Source organism: Chanodichthys erythropterus, chromosome 5 (genome assembly GCF_024489055.1).
Source record: "Chanodichthys erythropterus isolate Z2021 chromosome 5, ASM2448905v1, whole genome shotgun sequence".
NCBI lineage: Eukaryota > Metazoa > Chordata > Actinopteri > Cypriniformes > Xenocyprididae > Chanodichthys > Chanodichthys erythropterus.
This window is the reverse complement of record NC_090225.1, coordinates 36041199-36068132: the sequence shown is the minus strand read 5'-3', so window position 1 is coordinate 36068132 and position 26934 is coordinate 36041199.

Here is a 26934-nt window from a genome sequence, read left to right as displayed (position 1 = left end):
TTGTACTGACTTGTTTACTGTAGTGAAGGAAAAAAAATAAAAATGTTGCAACAGCATGTGTGTGTATCTGCAAATATTTCTGTGCATGTGAACAATCTGATACATATTTTAGTATTATGGCAAAGCATACTAAAGATGGGGGTGCTTTTCATTATGCCCAACAGTGTGTAGGTGGTTAGGCAAAAATCTGGTAATATGAATGAAGTGTGTGCCATTTCATGCAAAAGTTTGATTTTGATAATGCTCTGTGTAGTTTCAGTTGCAGTGCTTCATTTTGCAGGATATATGAGGTATTTTGCAGTTTGGGTGTGTGGTTTTGTGAATTGTGTTAAGTGTTTTGATAAAACCAGACTAGTTTGAAAAATTGTGTGTTAGCAATTGGAAAAAACTGTAAATACACTGACAAATACAAATATTCAAAGTGACCAGTAGGGGTATTAAAAGTGGTCTTCCACTCGTCCCCCTTCCTAATCCGAACTAGGTGGTAAGCATTGCGTAAGTCCAACTTCGTAAAGATAGTTGCTTCCTGCAAGAGTTCGAAATGTTTGATTTTAATACTCTAATACCATGTTTTTATGTGTATAACTTATGTGTGAATAGTCCTAAAGTCTCTGACAGTGCGATCTCTGTGAGTTATGTGATAGTTATCAGATTTATAAAGATATATAAAAACATGTCTGTAATTAAAATAAAAATGATTGATCCACACATCTTTCGAATGGAAATAAATAACAAGTACTTTGGGTGTATTGTTCATTATGTTTATATGCATATAAAAAGAAACAGAACTTAAATTACATCAAGTTTATCAGCAAAAAAGCATGAGTGTGAATCCCGCGATATCCGCCTTTGATCTCGTAGGTGTCTGATCCTCTTGATCCACTTTGAGAACAGAGATTCATTTCAGGCGAGGCTAGGCGCATCTCAAACAAGCCTACTGGCGAGGCGATGATGCCGCTCCACGACAGTCAGATGAGCTCTCCTGATCTGCATGGGTTCCTCCTCAGAGAAACCGGACTGCTGCGAAGTAAACACTCCCGTGTTCTGTGCGTTGCTGACGGATCTGTGAGGGAACTCCACCCTTCGATGCTGAGAACGAATGGAAATCTGGTTGTCAACCCGGATAGCAAGGTCCACCAATCCGTCAAGCGTAGGGGGTGATTCCAGCGAGTAAATCTCATCCTTAATATATTCAGCTAAGCCATGGAGAAAATGGTCCCACTGTGCTTTTCAAATTCCACCCACAGGATGCTGCGAGTGTACGGAACTCGATCGAATATTCCGACACGGATCGAGTCCCCTGTTGTGACAGCGACAATGCCCGTGCCGCCTCGGTGCCCAGTGACAAATAGTTAAATACCTTGCGAAGCTCCGCTGAGAAAGCCTCATATGAACTGCAGCAATCGTGCTCATTGTCCCACATAGCTGATCCTTACTCTCTTGCAAGCCCGACCAGGTGCATGATGACAAAGGCTACCTTAGACTTCTCCGTCAAGAAGCAGGAAGGCTGTAGTGAAAAAGTCAATGAGCACTGAGATAGAAATGAGCGACATGAGTTGGACTCACCGGAATATGGAGCTGGTGGGTTAAGGCGGGGTTCAGATTAGCGGGGTATCGCCACCTCAGTGTCAGGTAGACCTGGTGTAGTGGAGACCACGGGAGGATGGGGCTGAAGCAGTTCGAGCCGCTGGGTAACCTCGGCTAGTTGGCGTGACATCTCCGTCATGGCACGATGAGACGCTGACAACTCCTCCTGCTGCCGTCCCAACAGAATGCCCTGTTGAGCAATAGCTCATCGTAATTCCAGTTTGTCCGCTGAGTCCATCGTGGTCAGTTGATTCTGTCGTGAGGTGGATGAAAGGAGGACTCAAGTTGCGGTGAGCAAAACGTTTATTCAGGATGAAACCTGACACACAAAAGACAGTCAAAATAAACAGGTGACAGTTTGAGGAAACTGTTTGGTGGCTCTCGTATAAACTGCACACACAGCAGACAGTGGCTGGAGAGACCACCGAGAAAGCATGTTCCTAGTCTAAGATTCCTGAACACAAGATTAAAACAGGTGAGACACAGAGCAGAAACAAAATGCAGACGTGAAACATCCACGCGACATGAAGTGATCAACTGACAACAAGGGATAGACACAGCTGGACATATAAAGGGTAGAGGGAACGAGCGACAGGTGTGGGAAATCAGAAAAATTTAAATTTTTGGGTGAACTAACTGTCACATTTTCAGGGTGTGACACCGGCTCTTTCTATTGTCTTTCTTGTCCTGTCATTTTTCGTCAGCTCGTGATTGGAGTATCAGCACTACGGTGCTTAATCACGAGCTGACGAAAAATGACAGGACAAGAAAGACAATAGAAAGAGCCGGTGTCACACCCTGAAAATGTGACAGTTAGTTCACCCAAAAATTTAAATTCTGTCATTAATTACTCACCCTCATGTTCTTCCAAACCCGTAAAAGACTTTCGTTCATCTACGGAACACAAATGAAAATCTTTTTGATGAAATCTGAGAGCTTTCTGTCCTTCCATTGACAGCTACACAAATGATTTTAAATTATTTGATTATTTAAATCATTTAAAATGATTTACTAATGTACTTTTTATTGTTTTATTGATCTACGTTTTAAAAAATGAATTAAATAATCCGTTTCAAATTTGAATACTTATTTGTACATTCAAAAAAAATTTTTTTTTTTAAATTTGTTTTATTAAACTACATTTAAAAACAGGAGTTAAATAAACAACTTTTAATATGTCTATAAATTTGCACATATAAAAAGTTATTCATTTATATACATTTTTATGTTTGAATTATTAAATTAATTAATTGATTCTTAATTTTATTTTTAAGTGGCACTCCTGGTCTTCCATAGTATAGAGAATTTGTAGAACAGTTATACTGCTAGAGAAACTAATTGTTATCAATAAGTTTATTTTTATTTTTATAACAAAGTCTGTCTTTCGGGGGATTGATTTATGACGTTGAGCCAGAACAGACCACAAAGAAATCTACTGTCTGATTGTAAGTATTTAAAGTATTATAATTTATAGGTACGACTTATTTACCTAACCTGAGAATAATAAAAATAAGGTAAAGGCGTCAAATTATGCACCGTAAATCAATATAAATCTCAAAACCTCATTATATTAGTTTATTTTAACAGACTTTTTTTTTTTTTTTTTAAATGCAGAACAAGTATGTTTAGAATTGGATTGACGATTATGAAAATGCACTAGTGAACTGTGCTCAATAAAACCAGAAACATGCATTAAGAAAGTGAATGGGGTCAATTTTGATTTCATGTTGACTTTAACCTTCTGGAAAACAGAATGTTATTCAGTAGAAGATTGGATTTTGCTCTCTCTCTATCATTTTCGTTGTCCACTGACTCGTGGCTGTGGGCAGAGATTCTGGTACATACAGGCTCTGATAAGTGTGGCTGTATAATTGGGTCAAGATTGCAGTTCTCTCTTCGTCAGAATTGATAACACACTGCTTCACACTCATGTATTCGTATTCTGGCACTTCCAGTGTTGAGGGGTGCTTCTGGTTATTTTATGTTCACATAAAAGCTTATGGCCTTCAAAATTGTCACAATATTAGGAAGTGGAACCATGTTGTTTAGTTAAGTACATGTTTGTTATCTATCCCAAATGGTCATAACACACACTATTTTCCATCCTCTCTTTGACCCTTGTCTTTAACGTAAACATCTTCTTCGTTTACAGCAGGGATTTCCTTTTTTTTCCTAAATAAATATGATTAAATTAAATAAATAAATTAAAATAAATTTGATTAAAATAATAAAAAAATGTGCTAAAATATAATTATTATAATAAAAATAATTATTCAGGATGAAACCTGACACACAAAAGACAGTCAAAATAAACAGGTGACAGTTTGAGGAAACTGTTTGGTGGCTCTCGTATAAACTGCACACACAGCAGACAGTGGCTGGAGAGACCACCGAGAAAGCATGTTCCTAGTCTAAGATTCCTGAACACAAGATTAAAACAGGTGAGACACAGAGCAGAAACAAAATGCAGACGTGAAACATCCACGCGACATGAAGTGATCAACTGACAACAAGGGATAGACACAGCTGGACATATAAAGGGTAGAGGGAACGAGCGACAGGTGTGGGAAATCAGAAAAGAGAAATCCCTGCTGTAAACGAAGAAGATGTTTACACAGGTGTGGGAAATCAGCTCGTGATTAAGCACCGTAGTGCTGATATTCCAATCACGAGCTGCTCCATCTCACACAGAGGATCCCCTGTCTCCAGCTCCAGCCTCTGAGCCCCCTGCTCCACCTCGGTCCGTCAACACTTCTGCTTCAACTTGGCTCCTCCCTCCCTCAGCTCCACCGGAAACTATTGGCCTAATGGCTTCTCCGGGCTCCCTCGTCCCTCTGGCAAGCTTTGTTCAGGCGTCGACTTGCCTACACCTACGGCTCTGTCTGGCTCCGCCTTCCCGCCCCATCTCCACCTCCGTCCTCGGTCCCACTGGCTCAGCCTCTCTCCTCAGGTTTCTCGGCTCCACCTCGGTCTCCAGGACCATCGGCTGCGCATGGGCTCATCGGCTCCATCTGGGTGTCCGTCTTCGGCTGCATCTCCATTGGTCATACCCATGGTGTCAACTCCACCATGGCTCCTCCCACTTGCGACTCCACCCTGCGGCCTCGTCCTGGCTGGCCTCTGGTGTACCAACTGGCTCCTCCTGCTCCTGGCTTTCCCCTGGCTGCTCCCACTCTCCACTCCCCCATGGACTGTTTTCCGTTTTTTTGTTTGTTTGTTTTTTCTTCTCCACACCCTCCTCCAGAACCCCCTCCCTCCCTCCTCGATGGATCGTTATGGCGCGAGGACGCGTCTTTTTTGGAGGGGGGTGTAATGTTACATGTATGATCTGTCTTGTGTTCTCTGTGTTCTCCCTAATTCCTTGTCAGTTCTCGTTAATGTTAACTTGTGTTAAAGTTAAAGTGAGTTTCCTGCCTGTTTTTGTTATTTAATAAAATGCCTTTCACCACCATGTTACGTGATAGCAGGCCCGGATTGACTAATCGGGAGCACCGGTCTGTTTATTTGGCCACAAGGGCCGGTGTTGTCATGGCACTGGGTTGAAATATGGATGCTCTAGAAACTGTGGACGTGGCCAAATGTACTAAGCTGAGTAGCCTAACTTTTTCCTAAAAACCATTCAGTGACTGATTTAGGCCTGGACGGCCCAGGGTGGCACGGAGCACCCGCGCAAGAAAAAACAAACAAACAATCGAACAAAAGAATGCGCAACGTCAATGATATCATGTCACTCGGTGGGTAAATTAACCTGGTCATTAACCTGGTCGGGAGGGACTCGGAGTGTGCGCTCAGAGACGACAACTCACTCAAAAGTATACGAGAAGAAGGGATGAGGTGATGTCTGTAGGGACAGCGGGACAAGTTCTAAATCAACGCTAAATTATGGTAAGGCAAAAGGTCTAAGCCACCGGAGGCCGATTTAAGTAACGTAAATAAATAAAAAGTAAGAGGGGAAAACATGCAAAAGATAAAAGCATGTATGCAGCTTACTCATATCGTAATAATAGTAGGCAAATAATAAAATATGGCCTATCACTTATGTTATGTTGCTTGCTATTCTATTACACATTGGCCAACAATATTAATTTTTCTGTCCAACTAGCTTACATAACCAGACAGTAAAATGTGATTTTGTAACATGTAACTGTTTTTTTTAAACAAACGTAATAGCCTACTTTAATATTTTACTGTAAAGTTGTGCAATTTTGTAGGATTTATGGTATTTTGTGTTATTTATTTGCCTCAATTTGTAATAATTTAAGTATATACATTTATATAAAATAGCAAAATTTTATGTTAAGTCCACTTTAATAAAGATCTATATTTCTAAATTTCATTCATAGTGATAGACATGAAAAAATGTGCCTGGGTTTAGGGGACGATTACTGCCATCTACTGGAAAGCAAACAATTAAATTAAAATTAAAATAACATGAATTTTTAACTACAGCCACTAGATGGCTAGAGAATTAATCAATGGTTCACATTATGAAATCATTATTATAACTAAAAATAACTCTATATCAAATTTTGGAATTTTTTTTTTTGTACTATCATTTGTACTATCATGGGTATTTGAAAATACAAAAATACAATTATTTACAAGCTTGTAGAGAACAGTGCACTATTGCAGACTTATATACTGAGGTTTTAATTACATTATTTTAATATAGTCAGTTGTGAATTAAAGTGGGCCGGTCTAAGGCATGAAACTCCAGGGCTGAAAATGAGTCCCAATCCGGCCCTGCGTGATAGATAGATAGATAGATAGATAGATAGATAGATAGATAGATAGATAGATAGATAGATAGATAGATAGATAGATAGATAGATAGATCTTTATGTCTAAAAAATATGTATATACAAGTTTTTCTGGCTTTGATGATTATACTGTAAGCTCAAACTAAACAGCTAAATTCATACATGCACTGCTTCTGGTAGCATTGCCTGTCTGTAAATTTTTAAGAGGACAAAATATCCCCTGAGTATTTCAGCACAGCATAGGCTGATTTAGCATGCTAATTAACCACTGATGAAATGTTGCTCCTACAACAGTGATTAGATGTACAGTCTGACCTGATGAGTCACTGCAGTGACAGCTTTTATGAAGGAATAAATTCACCTGCTTATGACTTTTCTTAGCGTCTCAAGACATGAGATTATTTGACACTTCTTTTTGTAGAATTACAGTAAACAAATTACCTTGACAGTACCCAGATAGTGACATTGTCATACTTATGACAAGATGTAGATTATAGATTATAAAACTGGACTTTTTTTTTTTTTTTGCAACTCTTACAACATTTATTAATTTATTAATTGGTAAAAACACCCTTATTTGACTTGCTCTTGAAAAAAAGAAAAGAATGAAAAACATCAAAAACAGTGTTTGACTGAGAATATTGTCTGGTGGGAACTGTTTTGACTTGCTAGGCAATGAAATTGAAGGTCCATCTTTAATTTAGCTTTGGCACAAAACATGTTTCTGTTGTCATTTCCTGGAAAAGCTGGTTTATTCTCTCCCCTCCAGACATCTGTACTCTTGCCTGCTCAACTTCAGATGCTCATGATTCACTTCACCATGAAGCCCTGAGATTAATCATTGCTCGTAAACATCTTTACACACATTCATCACTGAATTCAATATTAGCAACCCCCACAAGAACATCTCTACCGGCAAAACAAAAATACTGCTTCATTCATAAACCATGAGCCTACTAACTTCCACACATTTTTTTTTTTTTTGTTCTAAACCTGAAAACACTTTGTGAGTTTTCATTGAGTTACATGATTTTAGATTTGTTGTAATGGTATTTTCTTTGTTACCAGTGCATTGTTGAGTTTATAATTTGAGAAACTTTCCTTGTAGGTTGGTATTATTGTTTGGTTGCTGTAGGATTGGCAAATTTATCAGTACATGACCATATCATTTATACTTGTAAAATTCAGTGAGAGTAGTTTATATATTTGAAGAGTTCAGATGCAAAACCCTCTAAATCCATCAGACATCTTTTCTTTTAAATGAGCATCTTTTACAATCAAGTTCAGGAGTTTCATTTTAAAGGTAATGATAAGGTTATTAGCTAGTGAATAAAATAACTTTTTTTTTTTTTCAAAAATGTCACTCGAGACAATTTATTGTTTTTTAACAAGTTAAATTTTCTTTTGCGTCAAAAGCTAAATCCACTTACGTGCTTATTTTGCAAAAAACTAGAAATCCACCTATTTGTGGCAAGCCATAGTAAATAGTTGAAAAATCACTAAAGATGCAACTAGAAACCCTGAAAAAGATGATAGCACAATCATTTCAAAACAAACAAAATAGACAAACCTCGGATCTAACACGTCTATTCAGCCTCCACGTTTTGCCTCCTCCGTTTACATGGCACAGTTTCCATATGAGACAGAAGAATAGCATCTTGTTTGACTTTATCTTTGGCGAAATAGAGCTGTTGTTTGATGTATAATAAATCCGATTCCTTCAAAGTAACGGCACTGCACGAAGAACTGTTATGAGTGCATGATACAATTGCGACCAAGCCATTTCCACTGTAGGCTATTTTGCCTTATGACAGGCAGAGTTTTGAGGTAAATAACGTTTTCTTCTGCCATTCAATGTTAGTAGGACAGGCTGATCCATTTCATCGTACTCCATCTTTTATTTAAAAAAAAAGTCAATCTGAATCTGAAACTAAAAAAATCTCCTCAGCGCTGCTATATTGAAACCGCTCGAAATCATATGATTCGATTCGCGCATTCTGATTGGTTCTCGGAATATAGCGGCTTTTGCTGCCAAAGGTAAGTGGCGTCTAGAGGCTTTTGCCAACAAACCGATATTTCTGAATGGGCTGACGCTGCGATTTAGAGGATTTGAAGCACTTGATTTGTTGAACGTGTACTAAGTTCCGTAACCGTGCGTTCACACCGCCGCCGGCGAGAGCTTCAACATTCGCCTTGGCCGCCCTGCCAACAACGCTGTGCTGTTCGTTCAAACCGCCGCCGACGGGAGGGTCAAAGCAGAGACAAAGTAAATGACAAGTCGCGTCAACCAATCGGAAGCCTCTCAAGCGAGGACCTCTACATTCTAATTGGTTGCCGCCGAACCGCGTCATAGCTCATTACCATAAAGTTAACCTGATTTCAACTCTCCTCACCTCGAATTTAAATATTGAGGGCTAAACTCAATGAGAATAATTTATATGTTTGAGTTTGCTCAGTTTTGTAGGGAATCATGTGTAAACCTATTCTATTCTATTCTATTCTATTCTATTATCATGCTTGTTTTTGTACCAATAATATGTATGTCTTATATATTGCGGGCTAAACTCAGAACAGTTTATATGTTTGCGTTTGCTCAGTTTTGTAGGAAATCATGTGTAAACCTATTCTATTCTATTCTATTCTATTCTATTCTATTCTATTCTATTCTATTCTATTCTATTCTATTCTATTCTATCATGCTTGTTTTTGTACCAATAATATGTATGTCTTATATATTGCGGGCTAAACTCAGAACAGTTTATATGTTTGCGTTTGCTCAGTTTTGTAGGAAATCATGTGTAAACCTATTCTATTCTATTCTATTCTATTCTATTCTATTCTATTCTATTCTATTCTATTATATTATATTATATTATATTATATCATGCTTGTTTTTGTTCCAATAATATGTATGTCTTATATATTGCGGGCTAAACTCAGTGAGAACAGTTTATATGTTTGCGTTTGCTCAGTTTTGTAGGAAATCATGTGTAATTCTATTTAATTCAATTCAATTCTATTGTAATTCTATTCTAATTCTGTTCTTTGTGCTTGTTTTATTTTTTTTTTTTGACCCAATATGCATCTCTTAAATATTGAGTGCTAAACTCGGAGAGAATAGTTTATGTTTGTGTTTGCTCAGTTTTGTAGGAAATCATGTGTAATTCTATTTTATTCTATTCTATTCTATTCTATCATGCTTGTTTTTGTACCAATAATATGTATGTCTTATATATTGCGGGCTAAACTCAGTGAGAACAGTTTATATGTTTGTGTTTGCTCAGTTTTGTAGGAAATCATGTGTAATTCAATTCAATTCTATTGTAATTCTATTCTAATTCTAATTCTATTCTATTCTATTCTATTCTATTCTATTCTATTCTATTCTATTCTATTCTATTCTATTCTATCATGCTTGTTTTCGTACCAATAATATGTATGTCTTATATATTGCGGGCTAAACTCAGTGAGAACAGTTTATATGTTTGCGTTTGCTCAGTTTTGTAGGAAATCATGTGTAATTCAATTCAATTCTATTGTAATTCTATTCTAATTCTATTCTTTGTGCTTGTTTTTTTTTTTTTTTTTTTTTTTTTGACCCAATATGCATCTCTTAAATATTGAGGGCTAAACTCTGTGAGAATAGTTTATGTTTGTGTTTGCTCAGTTTTGTAGGAAATCATGTGTAATTCAATTCAATTCTATTGTAATTCTATTCTAATTCTATTCTTTGTGCTTGTTTTTTTTTTTTTGTTTTTTTTGTTTTTTTTGACCCAATATGCATCTCTTAAATATTGAGTGCTAAACTCGGAGAGAATAGTTTATGTTTGTGTTTGCTCAGTTTTGTAGGAAATCATGTGTTGTTCTGTTCTATTCTATTCTATTCTATTCTATTCTATTCTATTCTATTCTATTCTATTCTATCATGCTTGTTTTTGTACCAATAATATGTATGTCTTATATATTGCGGGCTAAACTCAGTGAGAACAGTTTATATGTTTGCGTTTGCTCAGTTTTGTAGGAAATCATGTGTAATTCAATTCAATTCTATTGTAATTCTATTCTAATTCTATTCTTTGTGCTTGTTTTGTTTTGTTTTTTTTGTTTGTTTTTTGACCCAATATGCATCTCTTAAATATTGAGGGCTAAACTCTGTGAGAATAGTTTATGTTTGTGTTTGCTCAGTTTTGTAGGAAATCATGTGTAATTCTATTCTATTCTAATTCTAATTCTAATTCTATTCTTTGTGCTTTTTTTGACCCAATATGTATCTCTTAAATATTGAAGGCTAAACTCTGTGAGAATAGTTTATGTTTGTGTTTGCTCAGTTTTGTAGGAAATCATGTGTAATTCTATTCTATTCTATTCTATTCTATTCTATTCTATTCTATTCTATTCTATTCTTAATTCTAATTCTAATTCTAATTCTATTCTAATTCTATTCTTTGTGCTTGTTTTTTGACCCAATATGTATCTCTTAAATATTGAGGGCTAAACTCAGTGAGAATAGTTTATGTTTGAGGTTGTTTGTGGGTCCATTTATGTATTCTCTTTTTTTTTTATATTATTTTATTTTATTTTATTCATGCTTGTCTTGCTGCAATACATGAGTATGTCTTAAATATTGAAGGCTAAACTCAGTGAGAATATTTTATATGTTTGTGTTTGCTCAGTTTTGTTCATGTGGCAGATTCACCTGAATTTAACCCGAATAAAAGGTATTGTCAGGAATCTGTGGTTCACACTGGGTTTGGTTCTGAATGACCCATTGTGAGGCCTTCTGATAGATCACTTAGAAATCTCTCCAAGGCATCTCCATTACGTGCTCATGAGAGTGAGGTAACGATGATGAAATGCTCGTAACTTTCCTACTACGCTATCTTTCGCTTCGGATCTGATGGAAGAATGCCATCTGCTCCTCTTTCCCATTTGGTTTCTAATCACTCTTCTCTGAGAAATAGCAAAGGTCGGCTTCTGTTACAGTTGAGATAAAGAATATTCAGCATTTATGGGATTTAAATGTGGAGGGTTGTGTAATGAACACGACAAAAGAGATCCCAGACCTTGCATGCATATTCTCTTGCTGTCACAAGATGATGAGCTTTTAAATTGAGAGCAAAGCCTCCCCAAATCCCCCAGTGTGGTATCATTTATTGATAAAACATGTCTATTCAGTGCACTTTTCACTTCTCCTCTCTGCAGTTCTCTATGCCACATAGAGATTACGCAGCGGTTAATATTGCAAATTGAATGAATAGTGTCCGAAACCTGTGGGCTTTTGTTTTGCCTGACTGCTCTTTGCTCCTTGGCAGGGTTAATGATATATGGAGCCATTCATCTCTATTCAAACTGGGCTGCATGCTTCGACGAGCCCCCTGTCCCTGCTTCAGTGTGCTTTCAAGATATTTCTGTTCATTAGTGCTGTAGTCTCTGATTACTCTTGGCCTTTTGTCGCCAGTTCTTTTCTTGATAATAATAACCTACTATAATAAGCTGAACAATTCAGATCAAATGCACGTTTCTTGATGTATTCTGTGGGTTTGCTTATGGCTTCTGAATGAGAATTTTGATATCAATGGCGTACGGTTTTACGGTTTTAAATAAAATGTATTTATTTATTTGCTTGCTATTACCTCACTACCTTGTAATGCTAAGGGGCACACCTTTTTCAACTATTTTTTTAAATATATTTATTTATTTATTTATTTTGATATCAGCTATACACAAGATGTCAAAACACTTGCCCACACAGCTATGACTTCGACTTCAGTGGCTTATGTTTGTTTGCTTGTTTGTTTGTTTTGTTTTAATTTCCTTGTTAAGGGCTGCTATCATTTTAGTTTATATTATTTTAAGAGCTGCTGTCATTGTATTTTATTATTCTAATTTAATATTTTTTTGGTAAAACTTTACAATACGTTTCATTAGTTAACTTGAACTAATAATGAATTACACTTACTGTATACATTAATCTTTGTTAATGTTAGTTTCAACATTAACTCTGTTCAGTGTGCTCTGACTTCAGTGGCTCATGTTTGCTTGTTTGTTTGTTTGTTTATGTATTTTATTTGATTTTCTTGGAATGTTAAGAGCTGCTGTCATTTTATTTTATTTTATTTTATTTCGTTTTGTTTTGTTTATATCAATCACACCAAATGTTTATTTTATTTTATTTTATTTTATTTTATTTTATTTTATTTTATTTTATTTTATTTTATTTTATTTTATTTTATTTTATTTTATTTTATTTTATTTTATTTTATTTTATTTTATTTTATTTTATTTTCCTTGGAATGTTAAAGGGTTGTTTACTACATGAACGATGTAGAAGACTGATACGGAAGAGAAGAGAATTGTTTAATATTTATATTTGTATAATGTTTGTATTCTTGTCGCTTCATAAAATTATCACTCAAAACTAAAGCAACTAGCAATCTTAATTATAACTAAATATTAAATCCCTGAAAAATAAGAAGTATATATTAAATATTTCTTTAAAAGTATCTTTTACCAAGTACTATCAAGACTAGTATTGCAGATATTGCTACCTCTATTAATTGCAGTAAGAAACTCTTAATTCCGACTGAATTACTCAAAAGAAGACTGACATCTGTATGTATCTGCAGTGTGTATATGGCTAACGTGACATTCATGCAGAGCCATTATCATCCTGACATCAGATAAGGACACAAAGACCATATTTGTGAGTGGTAATTTTGTTGCTCTGTGTGCCCACGATTCTACAGTGAGACTTTCATAAGGGTATTTACCATCTTTTTCACTCTTCGTGCTTTTTCCCCTTCCAGCTATCTGGAGTTTCCTAGTGTCTTCATAAGAGTGTTGTTTTCTGCTATGTGCTTCATCAATAATTCTGTGTGGTAGAATCAGATCTCCAGAGACACAAGGTGGGCACTGAGGGACACTGAAACCCTTTTTGCTCATCATATTCATCCGTACTGCTCTCGTGTCCTCTTTTTTTTTTTTTTACATCATCTGTTGTTATTTATCATTTGTGCCGCATGGTCCTTCCCGTGCAGGACACCGCTGAACAGCTGATCTGCCGTTAGCTGCGTAAATTTCCCTCATCGTGAGCAGCTCCCAGAGCCCAGCTGAATTAATCACAGCCACACAGACATGCAGGGAGGCAGCCGCGTGAGGATGAGGACAGAGAGAATGTGAAGGGTAGGAAAGGGTAGGGAATGCGAAGAGGTCAGAGCTGTAACATTCATAGGTAAGAAGGTTCACAGAGACGACGCTCACAGTCAGATCATCTGGGATGAGTGACTAATTGGGCTGGGAAGGATTTTGTTTCCATATAACAATACTGATTCCTTAACAGTTTAAAGGTCCCCTAGAACCCTATTTAACAAGATGTAAAATAAGTCTAAAGTGTCCCCAGAATGTGTCTGTGAAGTTTCAGTTCAAAATACCCATAGATTTTTTTTATCACACAAATTTTTTAACTGCCTATTTTGGGGCGTAATTAAAAATGCATCGATTCTGTGCATATCCCCTTTAAATGCTTGCGCTCGCCGCCCCCAAGCTTGCAACTCTATAATACATCGCATAACAAAGTTTACACAGCTAATATAACCCTCAAAATGGATCTTTACAAAGTGTTTGTGATGCAGCACATCAGATCACGTAAGTTTGGTATTTATTTTGCGGATGTTTACATTTGATTCTGAATGAGTTTGATAGTATGCTGCAGCTAATGGGGCTAAAGCTAACATTACACACTGTTGGAGAGATTTATAAAGAATGAAGATGCATTCATGAAATATACAGACTGCAAGCGTTTAAAAATGAAAATAAGGACATGGCTCTGGTCTCCGTGAATACAGTAAGAAACAATGGTAACTTTAACCAGATTTTTACATTATTGTACATTAGCAACATACTAATTAAACATTTACAAAGACAATTTATAAATATCACTAAATATATCATGACATCATGGATCATGAACAGTTATTATTGATCCATCTGCCATTTTCACTATTGTCATTGCTTGCTTCACCATAGCCTACCAATAGCCTATAACTTCTGATGATTCAGCTGTGCTGCTCCAGACATTAATACTGCCTTGTTTAATGCTTAGAACATGGGCTGGTATATGCAAAAGTTGGGGGCATACATATTAATAATCCCAACTGTTGCATCACAGTTGGTGTTATGTTGAGATTCGCCTGTTTTTCAGTGGTCTTTTGCACAAATGAGATTTACATAAGAAGGAGGAAACAATGGTGTTTGAGACTCACTGTATGTCATTTCCATGTACAGAACTCTAATTATTTAACTATGTCAAGGTAAATTCAATTTTAAATTCTAGGGCACCTTTAATTAATTTATAACTTTGTGGAAAAACTGCACTTCAAGTCATTTATTTGGTAACACTTTACAATAAGGTTAAAGTTGTTGCATTAATTTATGCAATTTACTTGTTTCTATATCATGTATTAAATGATCATAATACTATAATATATTATATAATATGTTATAAAACTATAATATGATATTATATATTATATAATGTTAAAAATGAACAAGTAAAAATTAATATATTCTTAATATTCTTGTTCATTTTTAACATTTCAAGTTATATAAACATTAGTTATGTTAATTTGTAATATTACCAACCATAAATTGGGAGTGAAAATATTATGATTATAAATTAAATAGCTTAATAAATGCTGGCAAAAAGTAATTGTACATGGTATCCTAATGTTAACCTTATTGTTGCTATTTTTGATACGTAATTGATTGATTGAATGATTTGATTGATTGATTGATTGATTGATTGAAGCATTTACACAATCCTGTGTGAAATTCGAATATGCTAACTTGATGCTCAAGAAACATTTATTTTTCTTTCAGAGAAATCTTAATGATGTGAAAAAAATGACCTAAAACAATTGTGATCCGAGAGGTGACTATAGCAGAAGGACAACATGCACTGTTTATTTAAAGTGTGTACAGCCAGCAAGGACAATGCAATTGAAAAATGTGTTCATTTATTGTCTGGTATTATTTCACAGCACTCAGTCTTTCCTTGTTCCTGTAGAACCAACAGTACAGCATGGACCTAACCCAAGGTCATGGGTTTGATTCCCGGGGAATGCATGAACTGATAAAAATTTATGTTGAATGCAAAGTGAGTCACTTTGGATAAAAGCATCTGCCAAATGTGTAAATGTAGATTCAGACTGCAAGCTCACAACTCAGGTAAAACATACTGATTAATGCTGGACACAGGTAACAAGGAAGACAAACAGAGGCAGCGTCCCAAAGCTTAGGCAACTGACTTGTTGCCTCTCTACCCTACCAGGCAATGACTTTGCAGGCAGCGTTTGAACACAAAGGTACCTCTTGATTTCGGAGAGACTTAGAGCTTTGTGATAAGAGAATATTTAACTACAAAAGTATTTTCTAGCTATAAATGACTACAACTAGAAAAAAATTGTCAAAAACTTACGTTTATGCACAAACTGACCACCAACCACAATTTTCAGATGCTATAGTTTTTAGCTCATCTGTCACCAAATGGAATGCACAGATTTGTGATATCAAAGGCAGCGAAGAATACATCTATCGATCAGATGAAGGTATTTCAGGAGACAGGAAGTGAAGCTAACATTGGATTTGGGCATCTTGATGCCTTCTTACCTTGGAACGGGCATTATTTTTAAGCTTTCGGATGTAGCAGGGACTCTGCAAAAAAAAGAAAAGTTGTCGGTGGGTGTCTCATTTGCTTGATATAGAGTTCACAAATACAGACTCATATTTAGATTATAGATTATCACTGTCACATAAACTCCTCTTAAAATATATTCTCTGTGCTGTAATACATGCAACACCCTCTAGAAAATACGTATCAAAAGTTCACAAGTTCATATAATCCTTGAGAGCAATAGAGGTAAATGGATTTGGTTTGTATTCTGCAATGGAGAGACTTTAATTTGAGTCTGACTTGAGGATATAAATTCTTCTCTTGTCTGCTTTAATTAAAATGAATTGGTATATAGTAGAAAATAAGGTTAATGAAATTAGGGTAGTGCATTCTAGATTAATTATCACATTTTGGGGTTGGTAGGATTGTTTTAAATTCTTGATTTTTAAATAAGTCTTAACAAGGCTTCATTTATTTGATCAAGTTACAGTAATATTGTGAAATGTTATTTAAATTTATAACTGTTTTACTATATTTTAGCTGAAAAAACAAAACAAAAAACAGACATTACTTCAGTCTTTAGCATCACAATATCCTTTAGAATATTGCTGCTCATTTCTTATTATCAATGTTAAAAAAAAAATCTTAATATTTTTTCGGAAACCATGATACTTTTCAGATTTTTTTTTATTAACAGAAAGTTAAAAAGAACAGCATTTATTTGAAATCTTTTGTAACATTATAAATGTTTTTACGGTCACTTTTGATCAGTTTAATACTTCCTTGCTAAATAAATGTATTAATTTCTTTAAAGCTGCAGTCCGTAAGTTTTTCCTCTTTGTTGACATCTCTGTTTGAAACCTGCAATTGCAGTTACTTGTGGGATTATTATCTTTACATGGGTTGTGCATTGGCATGGCTCCTCAGCGCGGATGAATCTAATGTTTGCTGTCAGTCACCACATCGGTGTGGATACTGTTCTTCGGAATCACAGATTCTTCATCTTGGAATTATTACCAAAATAAGAATTTTCACTGGAAAATGTCATCTGAACAAACTTACCGTTGTGAATCAGGCTAAAGTAAAGAAATAGTTTTGAACATTGGCTGGTTATGTACTTGCTCAAAAATTGATTTTGGATCATTTTTAACCAAAAAAGTTACGGACAGCAGCTTAAAAAAAAAAAAAAAAAAATCTTATTGATTGACAGGATTAAATTTGCAGTTATGCATTTGGCAGCTTTTATCCAAAACAACTTGAATTGTATACAAGATACATTCCATCAATTAACGCTTTTTCTGGAAATTGAAACCATGACCTTGGTGTTGCATGTGCATTGCTCTTCCTGCCCACATTTACACACTTCAGCAACACATCATATCCTCACTGACATTTTCCCCACCACATTCAACCCACACTGCTTTAAAAAAAACATACTAAGCTCCACAGTAGTAGAAAACTTCGAACCTGTCTCTCACCTCCAGTTCATGGCATAAACACTTAAGGGAGTGGTTTTCAATCAGGTATTTTTTTTCCTTTCACAGAAGTACCTGCAATCAGTCAGGCTTCAAATGCGGACATTTAATGGAGACCGCCTCTCTATCCCTCACTGAAGCCTCGCAGCTGGCCAGAGCTGACTCTGGATCATCCGTCCTCATTCAGCTAGACATGTCTGCAGCCCTAGACATTATAAATCACCAGATCTTCTTGTCACGATAATTGCAATCCGATGGTTCGGGTCCTACATCACAGGTAGATCTTTCAGGGTATTTTGGTAAGAAAGGATTTCTACTGTAAGTCATACTTGTCTAACCTCTAGGGTTCAGTGATTGAATCCCTCCTGCTTGAAAATTATGTAAAATTTGGCCCCGTTTGCCTCAGTGTAACTTAGAAATAGTGTTTTAATGTTGATTTTTATTTATTTATGTATTTTTAATGTTCCTGGAGGTTTAATTATATTTTTAAATATGCTTTTTTTGCACATAACCAAACAAACAAACAAAAAATGTTGAAAAAACGATTATTTATATATATATATATATATATATATATATATATATATATATATATATATATATATATATATATATATATATATATATATATTATAATATGCATAGCCTATATTCATACGCAACATATGCAGATAAAAATGCTTTCTTTTTTGGTAGATGCTAACATAGTGACAGTATCTAAAAGTATTACATATTTTAAATTTCTATAGCTGTAAATATTAACAAAGATTTTATATCATAAATCATTAATATAGTTTATAGTTATTTTTTACTAGTATAGTTATTTTTATTTTATTTTATGGATATTTTAGATCCCCAACCTATCCCCAAATCTAAACATAATCACTTTTCAACAATATAAAAACAAAACATGTTTTGTGACAACAATTTGTTACAATATACCAATATACCATCTCATAATGAAACTGTATATTTTCTAAGTAAATGAGCCATGTTTTGTCTATGCAAACATTAGTAACCACACTTTATGTAAATTACATGGATACTCATGTGATTACTTTGGTTGATTTGAGTTTAACTTGTATTTAATCCAGAATATTCCTTTATTTATGTTCCAGTTTTGGAACTTTCTATTACAACATTACTCATGTCACTGTCTGCTAAAAATAAATCATCTTTGCTGAAGTGTTCCTCATTTATAAGTTTCTGCTCAATGAACAAATAGGATGAATCACTTTTGTTGTAACATTTTTCATTTTTAAGTAGCTTTGAATAAAAGCATCTGCCAAATTAATAAATGTAAATGCATTGCTTATCTAATTACAACAGGTAATTACAATCATATTTTTAGTCTTTTTTTTTTTTCAGAATGAGTAGAACTTGGTAAAGGATAGGAAATCTGAAATAATTACTTAAAAGTTTAATTGCTGTTATATTGTGCACAGAGACACGTCCATACATAGAGATTCACTCTACAGACACTTAATGTTTCTTAATTTAAAATTCACAGAGTAAAATACAAAACGCAAGACTGTGCTGCTTTCCTCTGGCCTCTGTGAATGAGAGATCACACTGTGATTTGTGAATGCTAGCGCTCTTTAGTGCTCAGCGGGGCACTGGATGTGTGTCTTCCTCTGGGTCCAGATCACATCCTGCTCTGTGCTGCTAATCTGCCACTGGCGAACTCTGATCTGAGGATGTCTGCTGGATCTAAGTTCTCCGCAGGCAGTCAGGGCCAGTTCACTTCAGGTTTAGCGCTCTCATGAACCATCACTGCTCAGTCTCACTACATCCAGAGAGGTGCTTCACTCCTGAAACCTTGTTCATATGTTAAGCCAGTGCACAGCAGTAAAAGGGCTTAGTTACTGTTCCATTTAAGGTTCATAGTATGTGTGTGTGTGTATGTATGTGTTTTTGTGACATATCAGGACAATTAGTATAATGACATGGGTATTACAAGGAGAGGGTGACTTATGAGGATATTACCCCATGTCCCCATTTTTCAAAAGGCTTATAAATCATACAGAATGAGTTTTTTTTTGTTTGTTTTTTTTGTTTGTTTTTTTGAGAAAGTAAAAATGTGCACAGTTTTCTGTGATGGGTAGGTTTAGGTGTAGGGGTAGTGTAGGGCGATAGAAAATATGGTTTGTACAGTATAAAAACCATTACGCCTATGGAATGTCCCCACAATTCACAAAAACAAACCTGTAAACAGTAAGTGTACGTGACCTTTCAGCCGCCACAAGTGTTACACATTTTTTTCAAAATGTGCTAAATAGATGCTCACAAACAGAAGTCAGCTGAGAAGGCAACTATGCTCAAGTGCTTCCATTGGTCTGGTTTTGTATTGTACTGTAAATTGAGATAAAGTGTCATTTAACTTTATTTTACATTTACTAATCACAAGTACACCATTCAAAAGTTTGGGTGCAAGTGAGTTTTCTGTTTCAAATAAATGGTGTTCTTTTGAACTTCCTGAAAAAAAAAAGTATCACTGTTTTCAAAAAAAAAAAAAAAAAAGTAGCACAAAATGTTGTTTTCAATGTTGATAATAATAATAATAATAATAATAATAATACATGTTTCTTGAGCACCAAATCAGCACATTATAATGATTTCTGAAGGATCATGTGACACTGAAGACTGGAGTAATGCATCACATGAATAAAATGCATTTTAACATATTTAAATATATAATGGTTATTGTAAATTGTGATAATATTTCACAATATTGCTGTTTTTACTAGAGATGCACCAATACTTGATAAATGTTAAACAGTAGAGGTTAAAATTAACAACAGAGCCCAAACTATTATTTTCAACTGCTTTTTATTTCCTGATATAATAACTATACTCAAGTAAAACCTGAAATGTTTGTATACTCGTCTTTATTATACATTTATTCAAACATACATATATAAATAACAGTAAATAAGCTTCTCAGTGTTGTTGTTTTTTTTAAAGCTAACAAACAAACTATGAATATTGGATGACTTCCTGAATGTAACGTTAAGTGACATTGTTCACAAGCTGTTTGATTGACGTCTTTCCACGGTTGAAACACTTGAGCGATTACAAGAAATAATATATATAATTATAGTCAGTATTTTTTTAAACTGTTAATGCATTATTGTCACGTTAACTTTGACAACCCTAAAAGAGACATTTTCTTCACACATGGTATGAGTTGCAGTCTGACGCATTTTTCAGCCCCCTTTTGATTGACAGGATGTAATCGGCCCTCGGCTGTTTTTAAACAATCGACCGATGGCTGATTGTGAAGTTAATTGCTTTTATTGGCTGATACCAATTATTGGCAGATATATCGGTGCATCCTTAGTTTTGACTGTATTTTTGTTCAAATAAATGTAGCCTTGGTGAGCAAAATAGACTTTTCAAAATCATTTTAAAAAGTCTTACTACTAGTTTGGATCCCATTTCACTTGCATAATGTGACATTTCTGAGCTAAAAGGGATATTCAATAAAAACATGTTGGGCAGGACGTGTTGAGAATTGTATGTCTCTATGATGGTAGAAAAATAAGATTAATTTAAACTGAAAGTCAATTCAGAGGCTAAAGCAAAGCATTCATTTTGATTAAAGATTATGGAAACAAAATTGTTTTCCTTTGAGAAACTTTAATTATATTTATTATTTAAATTATAATGGTATTTGGAGTCCCCCACATACAGTTTGCTTTATTATTATTTAAAGGTTTTGACTAATTGTTAACATTATGAAGTTTCCTGATAAATGACATTCATATAGGCTCTAGACATGATGTAAACATTTTCTAATCCTGCTGAACCTCAAGATAGCAACTCATTATTAGGCTAGTTATGAAAATGAACTAATGAACAGAAGTAACAGTGGAGGGAAGTTCACAGTATTAGTATCTAGTGTCCTTCATTTGTCTCAGTCCAACCCTCTCTGTTAAGCGTCTTTCTCTGATCGTGTCTTCTTAGCTTTAGGCCATTGGAGAGGCGGGTTCCTCTAATGTGTTTATTTTCTTACTAAGCTGTTAGCCCAATCTGCCAGCTCATTACACGGCTGGAGTGTTTAGTTTTTTTTTTATTTATGACTGCAGGCTGTTACTCACGGTTGACATCAGACTGCGTTCTGAAATCACAAAGTGATTTCCCCTCTTTCTTTATGGAATACAAAGACTTTATTCTCAAAAAAAAAAAAAAGGTAGGAAAAATATAATTATACCATTTGTGACAGAGAACAACAATTCTGCATTTGACAGCAATTTCAAGACATTCAAAACGTTAGCTGGATGTTTTCCAGGAAATTCTGGCTTTGCTTACTTAATATTCACAGCTGTAATGGCCATATTTGTCAAAGATTTCAGCATCTGCCATTTTAGTTTGACAGTAAGAGCAATGAAGGTGAATTTCCCTGAAGTAGCTGCAAAAGTCACCAAACTCGTTAAGGTGCTTTGACCTCACTTCATGTACAACTTATTCTCCAGGACCATGCAGGGGTCATGGAAAAGATGTGGACTGCTGGACCATGGGGCATGGGCGGACTTGGACATTGAAAAAAATGGGCGGACCTGGTCTGTGGAGCAGAGGGTCCTGTCAGATGTCAGAATTTTCATTTTTTGGTTAACCATCCCTTTAATGAGTTAGTTATTGAATCATTCAGTTCAAAACAGCTGATTCATTTTGAGACAAAGCAGAAGTGAGTGAGTCGTTGTCATTGCTTAGAACGATTCGTTCTAAAATGCAGATTCATTCTGTAACAAAACTGAAACTGCTCTGAGATGCGCTATGGCTGTATGGTTTAGAACTATTTTTGTTGCCAAAATAGAGCAAAAACAGACAATACTGGCAATATTGTGTCTAAAATGTAAGTCATCTAATAGCCTATTAACTTATGGTTTATTGAATTGTATAAAATCAATATCACATTTGCAAACGTGCTGATATTCGGGAAAACAGCACTTTTGTTTGTGTAATATTGCTTATAAATATTTAAAAAAAACGTTTTTGCACCATATCTTGGTTTTTGGAAGCATTTTTATTAATTTTGGTGGCATGCTCTGGTGGCCCGTGAAACAAAGGCCACTACTGGGTGTTAGGGTTAATAGAATAAGTTTACATGTAGTTGCAAAGTTACTTATAGTCAGGCGAATGTCTGTTGGGGGAGCATCAAATAAATTATTAAGCGGACAATCTATTATTCTAATGAGAGTTAGTTGACATGTATTAGAGACATAGTTAGTAGTCTAACGTGAACCTTTGAAATAAAGTGTTACCTAAGACTAAATGAACACGATTTCTGACTACAGGCATTTTAAAGTGATATTTGTAATTATGTCATATTGGGGACATGGTGCTCTGGAGGTCGTGGGCAGGTGCTGACAGGTTAGTAGGCCTCCAGGGTGGAGCCAGCTGTTCAGGGGGTCATGGTGGATCGGGCAGTTCAGGGGGCCATGGCGTTTCTGACCCTTTGGGACGTCATGGAGGATCAGGACGTTCAGGGCACCATGGTGGTGTTGCCACTGTGGCCTCTGCCCAGACCCCAGGTTCGGCCACTATGGCCACAGGTATATTGCCCCCCCCCATTTAAATAGAGAATCAGATTAATAGACTTGACTAGAGAGAAATAACAAACAGGTTTACTATACCGAATGGTTTCCTCATCCAGTCCCATACGAAAACACACAGAAAGAGAGACCTCAGGCCAGCTCACCTGATGAGAGAGCTCGATAAACTCCTCCACATACCTCTCCAAAGGCCGACCACTCTGCCTCAATCCTCACAGACTGTAACGGTGCATGATTGTAGATAAAGTGCACAACAAAGGAGAATCCAATAAACAAACTTTAAGGAACCGGGAGAAAACAACATAGACCAAACACAAAGACTGAGGGAGAACACAGGGAATATATACAAGGCAAACAGAGGAGCAAATGAGACTAATTAACAAGACACACTTGAACTAAGGACACTAATCAAATGAGTAACCAAGGATACTAACGAGAACAGGAATAATTAACAAACTAGAATACAACTAAAAAGCACAGACTAGAACTAAACAGGCAAACAGAAAAACAGCAAACAGACATAACCCTAACAAAAACTGCTCTCGTCAAGAAATTTCATTGCATTTTAATAGTTAGTCCGAGATAAGGTTTATGGTTTAAATGCAGTACAGGCGAAGCTCTTCACTCTCACCCACTGTGTGCTTCACTCTGCTGAACCCCCAACTCATTTCCTTCCCATCTCACATAGACACGGAATGTACTCGAGCAGAAACAACAAGACAGAGGATCAGCAGAGGTTCTGTAGAGGTCCAGCACACTGGGCTCTGTCTGCTCCATGCGGCCTTGTATTTGTCGCTCTGATGACTTTTCTATTTAATGTTGTTTTTTTTTCCTAAATATGCACTCTTATTTCAAGGATTTCTCAATGGCAGTGTCGCTGCAGCAGCTGCTGGCATGTGTTTGTATGTTTAGTGACCGGTTGTGTGATTTCAGCTGGAATAAACTCTGTCTGACACTGCGGTCGGTCTTGGTTCAAAGGCTTGGGGAAGCGTGTGTGTATGTGGATCCAGAGGGATGTGCTAAAGCACTGATTAGTCTCTTGTGATCGTGCTGCTTTCTTTACCTGCTGGCATCTGCCAAGTCTGTTCACCCACACACTTGTTCATTGACCTTAATAAGTCAAGCTCACACTCAATTGTCCATTTCTTCTGCCAGACTGGAGATAATGAAGGTGCCCTCGCCTGGACCTAATATACTCCTTATATCAGTGGAACTTAAGTATGATGTGAGTAATTATTTTGATGTTAAAAAGTTTTCTCTAACATAGTTTTTAATGTCTGATTGTTTTTTCTCCTAAACCTTTCAGTCTACATCAACAGAACTCTCTACTGAGTATGTTTTTATTTTTTAAACTGTTCATACTTCCTGGAATGGATAATCTACTTTTCTACTTAACCTTCAAATGCTTTTTAAAACTGTTTTTTTTTTTTTTTTTTTTTTATTTCAGACAAGGTTTTTTCAAGCCGACATTCAAAATTTGCTTATTTTTGCTTTATTCCTCCATTTATTATTTGCAATTTTATTGGACAAAGTGTATTTTACAAGGCCTCTCTCTATTCTCAATGCTTTTACAATAATGAGCTATAAAACCTAAAAGTTAACTTTATTTTGTAACAATATTTTATACTTGATTTTGTAACATATTATTACCAATGCATACCTATTGCATATCAGTTTTTGTGATGTTGGATCTCTATATGCATATCCAGAACGCCTCATGCATGTCTTTTCTTATAAGCTGGTTCATGTTGACTTAAGGTGAGCAGTATGTGTCTGTTCACATCATTAGACCTTCTTTACTTATGGGGTATTAATGTTTGTTTGTTGTTTTAATTTTGTTAAAATATTCCATCCAAAATTATTGTACAAAAATCAAATCAATGTTTATTCTTCACATATATAATTTTATATAAAATGGGTATAACCAAATATAACCATTTAAACTAAATTGTTTTGACCATTTTGAACTGAAAGTTAACTGTGGCTTTACACATGGAATTATGTTTTTTTTGTTTTTTTTTTAGATTTGTCTCAAATTACTTCTGTAAAATACATTTAGCATCTTTCTTACACTCACTTGCACACAATTTTTCTTTTCTACTGGGACTGCATTGTGTTTATGCTTGCACATTCACACATAATAATTCTGAAATTAGAATAAAATGACAAATTAATGTCTCTTTGTAGATCAAAAATCAAATAGTCTAAAATTGAAAAAGAAAAGAGGGTTAAAAAAAAAAAAAAGTACTTTTTTTTTTCTCTCAATTTCTTAATAAATATAAAAGGGTTTAATGAAGAAATTGTCACATCCACGCCTGTCCCGGACCACACCTGAACTCACTTCCATCATCTCTCCCGCTCTCCCTGGATTCCCTGCACCTGGACTTCTTGTTTAGCACTCCCTTTATATTGGACTCCCTGCACTCCTTGTCCTTTCTTGTTGTTAGTATTGTTGTTTAATGTGTTTGGTTGCTGTTTCTCTCCTTGTTTAATAAACCCCGTCTCTTGTGTAAGTTCTGATTCTGACTCATCCCTGCTGCAACCACCATTTGTAACAGAAATAGCATGGTAAAAACATAGTAACGTTCAGAACTTTAAAAATGTTGAACATTCACATATTAATGAGAAGTTACTGATCAGATACAAAATATTAAAATATTAAAAATATTAAAATTAAAATATTTACTTAATATTACTTAATATTAAAATATTAAGTTATGAATGTTTTATAAGGTTACATTCCACCGTGTCCAAACAGACCCAGGAATGTGTTTTTTTTTTGTTTGTTTTTTTAAGGAGAGTTAAGTCATTCAGGAGTGGATAAATAAATGTAAATGGATGATCAAACTCATTTATATAGTGCGTATGTTTGTGCAAATGTTTGTATAGAAAACTGAATGAATATGTAAACTGAAATGTGTATAAACTTTGGGCTCATAGTTACTGCCCACTAAGAAAAATCAAAATAAAAAAAATAAAAAAACTGAATATTTTGCAGTTTAGTGTGACACGCTGTGCCAACTATGACTAGTAGGAGCTCTCACAGAAGCACAGTTTTCTCAGTTGATCAGTACTTTTCTTGTCAGAACAAAAGCAGGAGTCTATCTCTTTGTGAGTGTGTGTGTCTGCTTATGTGCATAAAGTTTCATAACACTGCTCATTTGAAAGTGACCTCTGCTCTGAAGTTTCTGTACTCTTCACTGTCTTGGCCTCATGTTTTTTTCGGGGCTTTGATTGACGGGAGTTGTTCCATGTCTGTTCGGCAGTTCCCTGGGGTGCGGATTGGCCCTGAGCTTACCTTCTCTGAGCCGCACCACTGTGACCACTGACAGTCTGAATCACTGACTTTAAAAGATGAGCAACAGCAGGTCCTGTTTAAGATTTTTAGGGTTAGTTTAAGGATCAATGTTGTCATGTCTTGTCTGATAGTGGTAGTTTTAAACATGGGTGCTTCATTCATCAAGCTCATATTCAGTTCTTATTTATTTTTTTTGCAGGGCATCCATCCATCCATCCATCCATCCATCCATCCATCCATCCATCCATCCATCCATCCATCCATCCATCCATCCATCCATCCATCCATCCATCCATCTATCCAACCAACCATCCATCCATCCATCCATCCATCCATCCATCCATCCATCCATCCATCCATCCATCCATCCATCCATCCATCCATCCATCCATCCATCCATCCATCCATCCATCCATCCATCCGCATATTTTAGTTTTGAATGCTTTTAATGGTAGACATGTCATTTAATGATTTGTATTTTATACCTTTTCCCTGCTCTGATTTTGTTTTTTGTTTTTTTGTGAAATTAGCTGTACGTATTCAACTATAAAATTACAACTTCAGTCTTTCAGATCGTACAAATATTAGG